This window comes from Cryptomeria japonica, chromosome 7, assembly GCF_030272615.1.
Source record: "Cryptomeria japonica chromosome 7, Sugi_1.0, whole genome shotgun sequence".
In the NCBI taxonomy this organism is placed as follows: Eukaryota; Viridiplantae; Streptophyta; class Pinopsida; order Cupressales; family Cupressaceae; genus Cryptomeria; species Cryptomeria japonica.
The window spans coordinates 193,862,830-193,878,997 of record NC_081411.1 but is presented as its reverse complement, the minus strand read 5'-3'; the positions used below and the strand labels follow the sequence as shown (position 1 = coordinate 193,878,997).

Sequence of the window (16,168 nt, the reverse complement as noted above, 5' to 3'; positions counted from 1 at the left end):
AAAAAGGAGGAATTTGGGCAGACTTAATATTAAAGATTTTAGAAGAATAAAGGTAGATTGATTTATTAAATGAATCAATTAACAGACTATATTGACAATATTAATTGTATTTAATTAATACTAAGAAGGAATAGGAATTGACACATTTAATAAATTAATTATGCGAGGAACTTAAATAAATTAAAACAATTAATTTAAGTGTTTACAGCCTTTGTCCAGACACATAGTCCCTGCAACTTTTGCTTGATTTCACAATCATCTTAAACTTCTCAAATCCAGGTGCACGACAAAAACCCAAATCTGTAGCTCGTTGTTTCCTCATACTTTGTCTTCATTTTCAGCACTTAATCTTAATTCAACTAGTCAACTTACAAAAGAGGGTCAATTGCATTCCAATGACAATCAACCTACTTAGTATTCAATCCTTACATAATTTAGTATCGGATCTAGCAGATTCGACCCCTCTTTTGAATGTAAAGTCCCCAAGTGAAAATTGAGCTTAGTGAATTTTCCCTTCCCATGTGGAGAATTTGTTAAGCTCCCAATTTTCCACTTTACATGGAGACAATATTTGTTGCCTAGGGAGTTTGTGTTGTATACTAATCACCAAGCTTTGTAGTATTTCAACAGTCAAATTAAATTGAATCAAAGACATATGAGATGGGTAGAGTTCTTGCAGAGTTATACCTTTGTGTTGAAGCATAGAAGTGGGAAGTCAAATAGACTCGCTAATGCATTGAGAAGGAGGAATTTGCTAGCAGAGATGAGAGTGAAGGTATTAGGTTTTGAGGAATTGAAGAACTTGTATGAGGATGACCCTGGATTTTGTAGAACCTTGGAAAGCTTCTAAGGAACCGATTATGATGGATAGACGTAAGTGGTTGGACTATTTCATTCAAGATGGGATGTTGTTTAGAGGAGTTCAGTTGTGTACACCTAGGAGTTCTATGAGAGAAATTTTGATAAAGGAAAAACATAGTGGAGGATTATCTAGACACTTTGGTATTAGTAAGATAGTAAAATTAATTTGTGAGAATTTTTTTAGACCTCATATTCATAAGGATGTTGGGAAATTTGTGCAGAGTTATAGGATTTGTCAACTTGCAAAAGGTAGTAGTTAGAATGTTGGATTGTATAAACCTTTGTTAGTTTCGAAGAGACCTTGGGAGGACATAAACATAGATTTCATACTTGGATTGCCTAAGACACAGAGAGGAAATGATTCTATATTTGTGGTAGTAGATAGATTCTCAAAGATGGTACATTTCATACCTTGTAAGAAGACAATGGATGCAGTGCATGTTGTTGACCTATTTTTCAAGGAGGTGGTAAGATTACATGGATTACCTAAGAGCATAGTTTTTGACAGAGATACTAAGTTTATTGGATATTTTTGGAGAACACTTTGGAAGAAGATGAAGACATGTTTAAAATTCAATTCTACTTTTCACCCATAGAATGATGTGGTAAATAGAAGTTTGGGAAATTTGTTGTGATGTTTAGTTGGAGAGAAAACCAGAAGTTGGGACTTGATTCTTGCACAAACTGAACTTGCCTAAAATAATTCAATGAACAAGAGTACTAGATGAACACCTTTTGAGATTGTTACTGGAGCACACCTTAGAGGTATGTCAGAGTTGAGGGATATTAGTGTTGGTTAACAGATTTAGCCTTTCTTAATTTTACGATGAATGACTCATGTATGACCTTAGTTTTGAGAAAGGCAAATTCAACCAACAGTTGGGTAATCCAATGAATAGTTTACCCTCTACATAAGGGTGCAGCTTCCCATATGATATTCAATGAATTTTTAAATATACATAAATATTAACTTCACTTTTAACCAGAAAGTGAGAAAAAAGCATTTCACATTCATCAGTCAACACCACATGAATGCTAGGAAGATAAATACTCTATATGTAAACCCACAGATTTACAATCAAAATAACATCACTTCTCAGAATTTTTAATTAAAGAAACAATAAAATCATGGACTTTGATTAAGTCTCTCTCGTGCCTCATGGGACAAGGGGAATCATAACATCCAAACAGAGTTAATGAAAGGATTACTTTTCAAATTCATTCACAGACATATGAAAGTGGATAATCAAAGAAGCAATAGATTCTACACAAACATATATATCCCAACAAAGATTCTTCTTTCTGCATTCAAATACATAGATTTGAAAGTTGTTGAAAATATCTAATTTTATTCACTGATAAAATGTCTTCATTGAAAATCCACAATATCCAAAACAAAAGTCTATTAATTTTTCTCAAAATTTCTCGGACCTTTTTAAAGTCTTTTTCTAGAAATATATAGCTAAACTTCTCCCCTCAACCACTTGGTAACCACAAAGTTACACCACTCTGCCTGAGGGTAAGTTAAACAGTTTGTTTTAAAAACTAACTTATAAAACCGTTTCTTGACTAAACATAGTAAAAAACAAAGAAAACATAGGAACAATTATCCATTTCATGACAACAGGCGACCAACTTGATCTTTCTTCCATTCCGTGAATGCCTCCATGAATTGTTGGATGACATGTTCATTCAAAAATCCTACATGTAAAATCCATTGTTGCCAAACCTCCTTATCACGATGCACTTGTTTTACTATCTCCACATGATTGTTCAAATGATCTATACATAAAAATAGTAAGGATTCAATCTTGGCAATGGTGGAGAAATCTTTCTTGGTGACCACCATTGCACTCTTAACCATATCAATTTGCATTTCAAAGGATTTTCTTATGGCGTCAGTAGTGTCAATAGTTTGTCCATTCTCCTTCATGTATTTCACCCCTATGCATTTCATATCATTAAGCATGTTTTGCACCAATTCAGACAAGTCTCACCCAAGTTTTATAAATTACTCATAACCCTGTTTTATTACCAAATTTATCCATTCAATGATATTTTTGCAGATGTACATAACATTGTCATCAAATCCCTGTAAAGGCTTCTCTGCGAGGAACTTCATTACGCCATGCCTTTGAATTTCTTCCATGTGAGCTATTGTACGAGCCCATTTGGCTTCTTTGTTATTCCAGGTTGTGTTTTCCTTTCCCAACTCTTAGATGACTTTAACAACATCATCATACACCTTGCTCAAATGCCAAATGCATTCTTTTCCCTCTTTCTTGATTGTATCCAGCCATTCAAGGAACACCCCATGCACCATTTTATTCCTCTATACTTCTGCGAGCAACTTCTGATTGCTAGGGGATTTAGGATTGAAGAGTCTTGGTTGTGCAGATAGTGGTTTGGGATTTGGTCCATGTATTGCGTCAATGTATTTCGCCATTTGTCTTAAGGATTATTTTAGTTCCTTTTTGTCTTTTTCATCCTTTCAAGTCCTGGTTATGATCTTTTTCATTGAAGCTTCAAGATGAAGAACATCCATGGCCCCAATATTCACCTTTTCAACAGTAAAATCTCGGGCTGTTGGATCCTCTATTTTCTCATCTATCAATGGGTGTGCTATCTCCATAGTCCAATTCCCACTGTCAGCATCAAAATCAATTTTTGAAATAGTTTTTCAGCTTCTTCGCTTTGGGAGTTTTCCCCAAGCACTTTCTCACCATGTCTTCCAATGGGATGGAAATTGGAACTACATTCCTTTTCTTGCTATTTAGAGTATTTTCTAACCATTGGGATCCAGTGCACATAGGAGTTTCATCAGAGCCAACTTCAGTTTCTTTTTCATTCCTTACTACCAATGTGGTAGTAGTGTTTGCTAAATTATCCCAGTAGGAGTTGGTTCCTTTTTTATTTCCACCAACCTAGTACTCTGATTAACTTTAGTTTGTGTTCTGCATGATCCTACAACACAAGATGTAACATGAGATTTAGCCAATGGGACTTCAGAGGACAAGGTTGAAACTTTCTTAGAGCCCTTTAGCATTCTTGGCTCTCTTAGCTATCTTTCTGTTCTTTTGATAACTGGGAATGTCCTTGTTTGAATCTGGCCCTCCTCATCTTTTTCCCAGTCCACTTCTGGAATGACACCCTTTTGCCTATCATCCACAAACTGAGGATCCATTGATTCACTCTCATAATCCTTGACATTAGCAATATTCATTTTCAACTCAAAGGACATGGCATGTTGTATGGTGAACCTTTGATATGTCCTCTTCCTAACTTCAAACTCATTGCAACAATCAACCCCAAAATCCTCTATATTTGGCACATGGACAAAATCCTTTCTCAATGTCAGATGGGCGGCGGTGAATCCTTTGGTATCAAAATTTGGTTGTGGACCATATAATTAAAAATTCAATTTCTTAAATTCTAATTCCAAATTCAAGGCATCAGAGACACTAATACAAATGAAATAAGTTAATTCAATAGGAAATGAGACACCTGACTGATGTCTAGCTCTATACTTTGTATCAATATAGGCCAGCTGCCTACATATCTCCATTAAAATGTGCATGTCAAATGCATATCTAGGCAACTTCTACGGTTCTGCTTCAAAACCCCCTACCCTTAGGTAAGTAAACTTAGGAAACTATATGAAGAAGCTGCCATAAGTACCAATCAATTGCATAGCTTCATCTAACAAACTTTTATGAATGTTTCCCTTTAGTTTGTATGCATTCTTCCTAGAAATATGTCATGCGATTTACGATAATTTTCACGGGACCTTTGTTGCTGTAAATGTGGGTGATATTCAAATATTTTCATATTATCCACCCACACTTCATGATACAAACTAGGCCATGGCCTAATACATGCCAAGCAATATAGGAGATACGATGACATATAGAATTTTTTGTTACTAATGCAACTCAAACCCTTATGTGGCCTATCTACAATCAATTCTACCCAATCAATATATCTTCTCTCACCAAAGATAACCTATATGAAAAACTACATCCAAGCTTCCCAATAAAAGGCAATTTGGTTCCCCCTCACTCTATGTAACAAAATTACTATATCCCCAACCTCTTTGATTAGATGTTCCCAGGTCAATGGACTTGGTAGTCAGGAACCTCTCCTTTGAAATTTAAATAGCCAGTTTCTAGCAGTGACATTCTTATAGAATGATTTCTTTGCTGAGAAAAGTCCCTGTGACTTACACACCATCTAATCCTCACATTTCTCCTTCTCAGGTATTTTCATAATGACAGCAACAACCTTCCGACTAACCCTAAGAAGAACCTCACCATCTGCACCTCTTATACATCTCTTAGCAAGATCATATGTATTCATGCATTCTAGAACCAACTTCCACTGCTGGAGGGAAAGTTGCCACTTCCACTAACCCACTATCTAGAATCTTCTGCATTAAGGGAGAACCCGTGGGATTCCGTTCCATTTCATGAAATTCATCTAGGTCTACTGATGGCAAAAAAGTGTCCCCTAACTCAGGAAAGGTAAAAACTAACCAAGACCTTTGGTCTATCTTGGGAAATTTAGGTCTCATTTTGAATTTATCGACAAAAAAAGCATAGCAAGGGAGACAAACTGAACGAACTGAACTACCAAACAAAGCTTCCAATTTAAGAAATCATAGGGATGAGAAGAAGATTTTGAACTCACCTTTCATGCAGAGCTCACCAAAGAGACAAGAACATAAAACATCGCCTGTGCAAATCCCTTACTTATCAAATTAGGCAAATGAAGAAGGCAAGTATTTAATTTTTTAAAAATAAAGCAAATCTTGAGAATAGGCTTAAAAATCGGTCACATGATTTGATATGATTGTAACTGCATGCTTATCCATGACAAATTACTCCGAAAAGACTTAATTCTGACAATTCATTAATTACAAGTCATTTCCCTCCATATCCTTCCCTAAAATAATTATTCTCAAGAATATTCCCTCCATACTGATGCTTCGCCACTTTTATGTCCCAATCTAAAAATCCTTAAACTTTGAACTTTGAACCCTCCGAGAAGTAGTTCAAAAGTTCAAGTTCAAAAGAACATAACAAGGACAAACCAAGACAAAGACACCAAAATGCCACAACTTACATGTTACAAGAATAGGACTCAGACAAGACTTCGACTTTCTCAACTTTGATCCGTGAACCTTTAAATTTTTAAAAAGGTTCAATAGTTCAAGTTCAATAACAATGGTTACAAAGACCTTTAACTCTTTAAAAAAAAAAGCCGCGATATAACATACTCGGTTTGCACTTGAACCTTGAACTTAGATGAGGTTCAACTGAGAGGTTTAGTTCAAGAAAATTTTTAACAAGACAAAAACCAAGAATTGCACAAGCCTAGACTAAATAAACACTCCTTATTTTAAATAAAGTGAGAACAAAAATGCCTCAGGAAAATGAGGAGGGTAACATCGACTCTGACTGGGGACCAGTACTGTAAAGGACTAGGGAGGAATTCTAAATCTCAGGTTTTGCACAAAAGACAAAAAATAAGATTGAGACCAACAAAATGAACACACCAAAACTGACACAACCAAAAAAAACAAAAACAAAACTAACCTACAAAACATGCAGGGGACTCCTGCTTACAACTTATAAAGCTTAAGATCCTATCCATTATAAGATAGGGGAAGCATGATACAATCAATATAGGAAAGCTTGAAATAATTAGGCCATTTAACCTCATAAATAAAAAATGGACCTTTCCACAGTGACTCAAATTTACCATGCGCTCCTTTAGGTTGTCTTCTTCTATCCCAGAGTAAGACCCAATCTCCCTGCTTAAATTTTCTGGGTCTGGCTCTTTTGTCAAAAACATTATTGATGTGTACCTGATGTTTAGTGATCTGATCAACAAGTTTATCCCTTGCCTCTTCTAGCTTAATCAAATGCATGATTCTTTTCTCTAAGGAATCCTAAAAATATGCATCCTCAACAATTATTTGTAATTTTGAAGCTGCTAGTTCTAGAGGCAAAGATAACTATACCCCCACACCATACACCAATTCAAAAGGAGACATCCCTATTTTCCTCTTAGGAAACACCTTGTCCACTCAGAGAGCCTCATACAGCTTCTTGTGCTAGTCCTTTGAATTCTCACTTACCAACATTTTCATAATGCTTATCGAGTTCTTATTGCTGAACTCCGCTTGACCATTGCCTTGCGGATAGTAATCTGATGAGTGGGTAAGAGAAATTCCATGATCATAACAAAATATAGAGATTTCTGTAGAGGAGAAATTCATAGCATTATCAGTCACTATCTTTTGAGGAACTCCAAAGCAAACCAAAATGTTTTCTTATAAGAAATCACAAACCACTTCAGATGTAGTCTTTTGTACAAGAACAACTTCCACCCATTTGGTAAAATAATTTGTTGCAGTAAGTATATGTGTATGTCCAACACTTGAAACAGGTGACAATCGACCTATGAAATCCAACCCCCACTTCTTAAATGGTTCATCAATAACAACAAGTATAAGGGGTAATGCCACAAGCTGTGGATTTCCTATGAACAACTTACATTTTTCACAATTTTCTATCCAGGTGTAAGCATCTTTGAACATACCTGGCCAATAGCAACAGTTTCTCAAAATTTCATAAGAAGTCACCATTGAAGAAAAATGTCCGCCGCAAGCTTCATTGTGAAATGTTTTTAGAAGAGCCTTCCGATGTTCCTTATCCACACAATGTAAGAAAGTGTCGTCCAATCTCTTCTTGTACAAAACATCACCAAAGATGACATACTTAGCAGCTTTCAATCTCAAATTGCGTTTCTCCTTAGGTGACAAATGCTCAAGACATTCTCCATAGGCTAGGTAAAATGCAACATTTGCAAACCAAGAATCTTGAAGACCCACAAATAGAACCAAAGGTAACACTTCATGCACTTTGTTCTTACTCTCTATAATCAATTTACATAAGCCATGTCCCCTTACCAATTTAGTTGGTTTAATATCTAGATTGAACTCCTGTATTTTTGATACCCATGTAGCTCTGCTATTCATTCCAATATCTTGCTATGTCAAAATACTTTTAATAGCCAAGTGTGGCACATACACTATTGCATGAGAATGAAGAATATAATACCTGAAATGTTTAACAACTTTTACCACTATAAATTCTTGCTTCTCCATTAATGAATATTTCAGTTCATGTTTCTTAAGCAGTACACTCATGAAGGCAATTGGAACTTCCTCATTTTCCTTATTTTTTTGCAATAAAATTCTTGACATGGTCTGCTCAGAGGCATAATAGTAGATGATGAAACCCTTCTTAAAATATGGATTAATGAGCATAGGAGCCTATGCTATAGCTTCTTTTACTACCTCAAATGCTTTTTTCCCTTCGTCATTCCATCTGAACACCTATTTTTCACTCATCAAATTCACTATGTATGAGGTAATCTCTGCAAAATCAGGGACAAACCTTCTCAAAAAATTTATTTGACCAAAGAAGGATCTAATTCCATTTCTATTTGATGGTAAACTTAGCTATTGGATTACCTTCACCCTCTCTAGATCTACCTTGATGCCTTCTTTGGAAATGATGTGACCAAGCAATTTACCTTTAGTAACACCAAACACTGACTTCTTCGGATTCAAAGACACTCCATGCTCTCTGCACCTCTGCAAAACTTAAATCATCAAGGTACACAATAATTATTTTATCTTTCAAGTGACCAAAAGACAAGTCCATAGCCCTCCAGAAGGTTGCTCTAGTATTTATTAAACCAAACGACATCCTGTTATATGCAAAGGTACCCTAGGGAGTGATGTAAGTTGTTTTATGTTGATCCTTTTCTGAGACACTAATATGATTGTAGCCTGAAAACCTATCTAACATCGACATCATCTCAGAACCTGAGACTGCTTGCAAAATATGATTCATAGCAGGCAGTGGATAATTATCCTTCAGACTAGCTTGATTCAAATTTCTAAAATCCACACAAATCCTTATTTCTCCATTCTTTTTATGAACTAGAACTATATTAGCTATCCACGTGGAATGATGAATAGGATTATAATTTTTGCCTTTAACATTTTATCCACCTCCTTGAAGATGGCCTCTGCAACCTTGGGATTAAAGTTTCTCAATTTTTGCCTAATGAACTTGTTCCTTGTTTCATAGGAATATGGTGTTGAAACTGCCAATCTCTGAAATTTTTGAGATCATCTTAGCACTAGGGAAACACATCCCTATATTCGATTAACAAATTAACAAATCTTCTCTTCTCTTCAGGTTACAACACTTTCCCAAATTGAGGAACTTAGGATCCTTTTCATCACCAATATTAATCCTCTCATAATCACCAGAATCATGAGTTTCTGGTAATCGTTCATCCTTGGGTGGTTGCAAGAAGTTGAGTCCCACTTTTGTGCAAAAAGTGGAAGTGTTTTCTCTGTTTTTTAAATTTTATGTCAATTGATGTCAAAATTTGATGCACTTAGAGATTGAATCTCAAAAAAATTCAGTAATAGAAAATGTAGTGCTCAGAGTCTACTTTTCAAATATGTAATTTATTTTAATACCCACATGGTAGAAATCCCTTTTTAATAGGCATGTTTAAAAACTAGTTTTTCAAAATGCCCGTTTCAGGACCATACCACGCATGTGTACGACCACCCTTTTTTGATGCAAATAAATGAATTTTTGCAAATCCTTCTGGGAAATGATACCTAAGACACCAAATATTGATGAGAATATTTTTTCTTATTTTTTTATTGAATATATTATTTTTATTAATTTTTAACTGACAATAAAGTATATTTTCAAAACATCAGGTGTACGACCACCATAATTTGATGAAAATTTTATATTTTTCAATTTTTTTTTAATATTCAATAGAATTGTATGTAGATTGATGCCATATAGTTTATTTTTCTAAAATCCTAAAAACTAAAAAGTTATTAAAGTTTTAGTGAACCTTGGTATTTTAGATTTAGGTTCCACTTTTGATTAATAAATAATACAAAAATAGTAAAAGTAATCTTATCACTATAAAATTTACATTTCTAAAATCAGGACGCTAAAAACTCTAATGGGTTTTCGTTTCGTCAAAAAATTCAATTAGAAAGGCCCTCAAAAAATTAGGCCAAGGTAGAAATTTGATGTCGTTTTACCTTAGTCATTTTTTTGGAGGTCCAAGCATAGGCTTGGTGAGACCAAGCCTATCTTGAAGAAAAAAACAAAGCTAAGGCATCTTTCTCGCCCCTAATTTTAAAAAATGGGCGCCTGTTTTTTAAATTCACCGTTTCGCTCTGTACCGTTGAAAGCAAAACGGGCACCCGTTTTACTCAATAACGGGAACCCATTTTTGAAAAGATCCGTTGGGCCACAATCTGACCCACAAACACAAATCCCAATGATTAAATGATTTTTCAATCATTGGCTGACAGGTACGATTTGCAAAGAGAATGTTTTGATTAATCATTCTCTTTGTTTGTCTTATTGTCGATTTGGTAAGGAGATTGATTTGAATTCAAATTTTGGTGTAGCCATGGGATCAAATCAATGTAGGAAGAGGAAAAGGAAGGTTCTGACAACCGAGGAGATTGCAGCAAATAGGGAGAAGGAGGCAATGCGTCAATGAGAGAGAAGATCAAGAATGAGACAAGGAGCTTCAAGTTCCACAATCATTTTAGAAGAGGAGAACATCAATGAGACCATAAATGCTGACGAAGGAAACACAATAGAACCATTTAATTCAGGTGCATCTTCTAATCCATTATTGGATACATGTATGTCTTCACAGCCCTATGGTTTTTCTCATGAAGAAATTGGTGATTTAGTAGAAGCAGGTTACTTATTAAATGAAATTCCAATTGAAAATCAAACCTCGAATGAAATTAGAAGTCAAGTTGAAAGTGAAATTGAAATCCAAATTGAAACCCCAAATGAAACTAGATCTCAACTTGAAACTGAAATTGAAACCAAATTTGAAACTCCAAATGAAATTGAAAATCCACCTGCAACTAAAACCAATAATGTGTATGTAGACATGGAAAAACCAATTGAAAATGAAACATGTTTGAATGATAATTAAATGAATGAAAATTTTGAAATTAAAAGTGATGTACTAGACAACTTTCCTGGCTTGGTTTCATGGAGACAGATTAGGACACATGCAAATAGATTGTTTAGACATTTTTTTAATAATAAGAAATTTGGGTTTCAATGTCAATTAATGGTACAACTAATTAAAATGACTAAAATGCGAAAAGTGATGAAGAAGTTAGGCTTTTATGTCAAACCCAAGAAGAAGGAGGAGTCTTTAAAACAAGTTGTATCGACTGTTGCTAGTGCCTTTGATACAATTGGAAAGAAAAGTCATTCTAAAGATAAAAATGTGGCACGATGGGCAATAACAATAGCTTTAGTAAGCCAAACAACTTCTAATAAAAGAATGATGAGTAACATAAGTGGATATCTTAATATTCATCGCAAAACTTTGTCAAGAGCTATAAAAAGAAGAGTTAATTTTGAAAGTGATCCAGCAAACAAATTGTGGACTTTTTGTGGTAGACTACCAAGGTCTGATATGAAACTTACTGGTGAAGTCAAAAATTTGATCAAAAAATTCTGGCATGATAATACGAGAGTATCAGCTAATGTTAGAGATGTTCTTAAATTAAGAGTTGAGTCAAAAATTCGTGATCCACATCCAAAACACCTATTGGACATGACTCAAATTGAATTGTATAAAAAAAATTTGGATGATAAGGTGTTGACTATTAGCATTTGTCAAAGGTCTTTTGAAAAGTGTAAACCTTGGTATGTTCGAATTAACAAGGAAAGAGTCACATGTTGTTGCAAAACTCATGTTCAATTTCACTACCATTATGATGTATTTTGATATATACGTGTTTCCATGCATAGTAATGGAATGTTCCAAGAATGTGGTATAAATATACCACCTGAAACTATAAAGGAGTTTATTTCAAGTTTGTTTTGCAACCCACTAAATGAACAAAATTTTCTTTTCAATGCATGTGTTTCTGGTGTATGTGATATATGTGGCAATCTTGCATTGTTGGATGAATGTTTGCATGAAAATCTTTCAAATGATTTTTTACAACAACTAATTGATGTTAAAAGATTTAAAACTATTGAGTATCCACTAAAGGATGGAAAGGTTGGAAAACAATGCAATCTAATCACTGAAAAAGTTAGTGTTCATGCATTTATGAATGAATTCAAGAGTAACATCATACCTAAATATGTTAAACACACTCAAAATGCTAGATGGCTCGATGGTCAGTTTCAAATATGTAAGGATACATTTCTTGTTGGTAGTATACTTTCGGTTGTTGACTTTACAGAGAACCATACGCTTGCACCACAAGATGAGGTACCATCACAATACTACAATTCAATGCAGGTATCAATTTTTATCCATATTGTCTATAGGCATGCACCAAATAGTACACAAAAGGATCGCAAAATTTTGAGAGAGTACCATTTCTATATGAGTGATAATAAATTACACTCATCTGAGTTTGTCCAATTTTGCTTCAAGACCTTTTTTCAGAATTTGAGGGAGAGAGAAATTTAGATGACACAACTTCTAATATGGTTTGATAATTGCATAGGGTAATTCAAGAATGCTAGAATGTTTTATTGGTTGAGTAGGATTCATAAGAAAACTAATATCAAACACATTTGGAGATTTTTTGAGGTTGGACACAGGAAAGGAGAACATGACGGTGCCGATGAATGTGTTAAGAGAGTCCTTTATAGAGAGCAACTCAAATTCAAGGAAAAGGCTAAATTTAAAAATGCAAGGGCAATTGTGGATTGGTGTAGTGCAAATTTATCCATAGGATCAAGTCAGAACTCTACAATTAGATGTTTCTTCTGGCTAGTTAAAGAGGATAATATCCTTCCAAGATATGATTGTGATACAATAAATGGGTCAGCTAGATGGCATTCATTTAAGAGTTCTAATTCTAACACTTGGACTATATGGACTAGAGAGCTTGCATGTTTTTGTCAATTTTGTGTTGCAGGTGAATGGGAAGAATGCAAGAATACGGAATGGGTCGAAGAATGGCAACACAAATCCTTAACACCTACTGAGACACAATATGAAGATGTTAGAAGAAATGAAGACCCCGATCATGCATTTGCATCAAAAGATTATGATCATGTTTCAGACCTCATACAACCTGGTAATTTAATTCAATTTATTGTTTATAACTTTAAATTATATATTTTTATGTATTGTCATATAATTTATGATTACATATTTTAATTATAAATTATAACAAGTTTTATTTCTACACATTGTACTTAAATTTGTTTTATAGGACGTGTATGTTGTTGTTGCACCTGAGGATAATGATGAGCAGGTTGAGTATTGGCTAGCTAGATGTGTAGAACATAAGAAAAAGTTGATATGTGATCAATTAGATGATGATGGTTTTCAGTATCCAGTTGGGTCTGTTGTGGTGGTTGGTACATGGCTACACAAATACTTAACAAGAAGGAATGGCTTACCAGCTTATGAAGACTACCAATCAGAAAAGAAGATTATACACTATTCTCATTTGGTGGTGGCAACAAACATCAAATTAGAAAGATACAAAGGTAGACCTGCTAATAAGGTATTGTGGACACTTTCAGTAGAAGAGCATGAGGCAATCATAGATGCATTGCAGAAGAGAGAGGATGCAGATGGTACATTAGGTTGAATCAAATTTATATGCATGTAAGTTTGTGTTACTTGTCCCTTTAACATTGTATTTGTCTACATTTGATACAATTTTGGTTTCATAAACAACATTGTATTAGTTATCTTCTTCTTAATGTTATTTTGTGCACATTGTAATTGTGTTACAATTGAATTCTAATTTTTTATGATATATTTATTTTATTGTTTAATCTCTTCATAGATTAATTGTAAGTTCAAAGATAGAATTATGTCTTAAATATGACCTGACTCTATATTTATCATTGTATGACAAATCTATATTTATAGCGTACTTTTTTATTTTAGTACCATGAAGTCCATACTTTTCATACCACTACTATCCGCACTAATAAACCATCAATACACTAGTAAAGTAGTGTGGTCAACTTAAGAGGAAAGTCGATACTATGTTTGTAGCTTCCTAATAATTTGGTTAGCCTTAGTTCCATCAATCTATTGGATTCCTCTAAGAGATTCATTTATAATTAATAATCCTTTTATATAATCATGATAATCATGATTCCTCTATGAGATTCATTTATAATTAATAAGTCGATACTTGTGTGAACTCTTTTAAATATTTAATCATGATAATTATTTTTCTTTGTCCCTTTAACATTGTATTTGTCTACATTTGATGCAATTTTGGTTTCATAAATAATATTGTATTAGTTATCTTATTCTTAATGTTATTTTGTGCACATTGAATTATAAACTGTTGCACTATAAGATGATCAATCACAATGTTAATATATAAAGTCATAAATAGATCACATAACAAGTCATAAATAAAAAGTCCTATATACGATCACATAACAATTTCTGCTGACATAATAACAAGTCTTGAAATAACAATTTAATAAGGAAATGACATTAAAATAAGTCCAAATAACATAATAACAAAATAATGTATCACATATATAATCACTAGAGTGCGCCAAATCACATAACATGACCTGATATCATAATAGCAAGGAAATGATATAATAAAAAGTCCTATATATAATCACATAACACATAACAACAAGTCCTATATATAATCACATAATAACAAGTCACGGGATAACATAACAAGTGTCATCATAAAAAGTCCACAATACAATAACATGACATGATCTAAAATATACAATCTAAGAACTTGCGTGCATCTCATCTGTAGTCCTCTTCACTCCACATGAAGGTGGCTAAGATGAGTCATCCTGTTGCACGTGGTCCTAAGATGCACCATCCTGTGTCTGTGCAATATCAATGTCTCCACCCTCCTGTGCAGTATCAGTGACTCCACCCTCCTGTGCAGTATCAGTGTCTGCACCCTCATGTACATTATTAAAAGATTTTACATAAGAAGAAGATTTAACATGAGAAGAAGTTACTTGCATAATTCACTTATAAAGTAATTAAATAATTTAAAAAAAAAAAAATTACCATACGACCGTGCTCTACAATGCCCTCACTGGTACGTGGAGGTCCACTATCATGAACAAGAAAAGTGGTCGTAGCCAAGTCCTGCAAAAAAAAACATTGTACATCAATTTTGATAATCCCTATAAAAGCCAGGTACACAGTATAAACAAATTAGAAATTATTTTTGTAATCATCGTGCCTCAAATGATAATGTCGATGGTTGCATCTGGCTCAACCCCATAGCCATGCCAATATTAGTAGTGGTGTGGACCTGAACAACATATATAAAGTATGAATCAAACTTGTATATATACATAAATTATAAAGTATATATATATATACTACAAGATTATCACATAAAAGCATACATGTGATGTAGACAAAGTAACTGATGGTCGAAGGCGTACATGTGATGCGCCATCAAACAATCTAGAAGCCTACAATTGCAAAAAATAATGAACATGAATCAAAGATGTACTTAAATTAGTAAGCATGTAAACACTTAAAATTAATGGATGAAAAACATACTTGTGGTATATGAGGCTGAGCCTCAGTGGTCCATGGGTCACGTGAAGAACTACCCACCTCAGTGCTACATGAAGCACCCTACAAAATTGAAAAAAAATATCATATGTAAATCATTACATTAAAAAATTTATTGTTTATTTTAAATGTACATATCAATACAATGTATCTAGATGAAAGTGCATACCGTAAATGGGGCACCAACATCTCTAGGTATTGAGGTAACATGCTATCGGTTCCTCAATGATGTGGTATGATCCATCCTCTGTTCAGAAAAAATTGACTCATGTTATGGTTCATATGTGTATATATAAGGAATTTAATATTGCACTGTAAATTATACAAATAAATTTGTACCTTTGTAGGCTGATCGTCGTCTGCCCACAGGATCAACATATGAAGAGATGACATTAGCATGTGTAGCCTCCTCGACATCATCATAACCACCATGGGCAGCATCAGCATCATCAAAATCAACATCTCCTCTAGGGGTAGCCTCACTATATGGACCCCTACATACATCCCCACAGCTCGTGCAAACATGTGCTAAGTAGGGGGCAGCCCTCACCTCTAGCAATTGCTGTACCAAATTGCCCGACAGCGTACTCAATGAACCTAGAGAAGAATCCACTGCTTGATGATGGGTAGGTGC

General features: G+C 34.2%; 1 long non-coding RNA gene across 1 annotated transcript; it reads right to left on the bottom strand.

Annotated features, from left to right (window-relative positions):
* Positions 1-15,357: 15,357 nt before the first annotated feature.
* LOC131856316 (uncharacterized) lies at positions 15,358-15,814 on the bottom strand. Its single transcript, XR_009358419.1, has 3 exons — positions 15,704-15,814; positions 15,520-15,597; positions 15,358-15,428 (listed from the first exon to the last, which is right to left on the bottom strand). It is a non-coding gene; the product is annotated as an uncharacterized LOC131856316 (long non-coding RNA).
* Between the last annotated feature and the right edge of the window lie 354 nt (positions 15,815-16,168).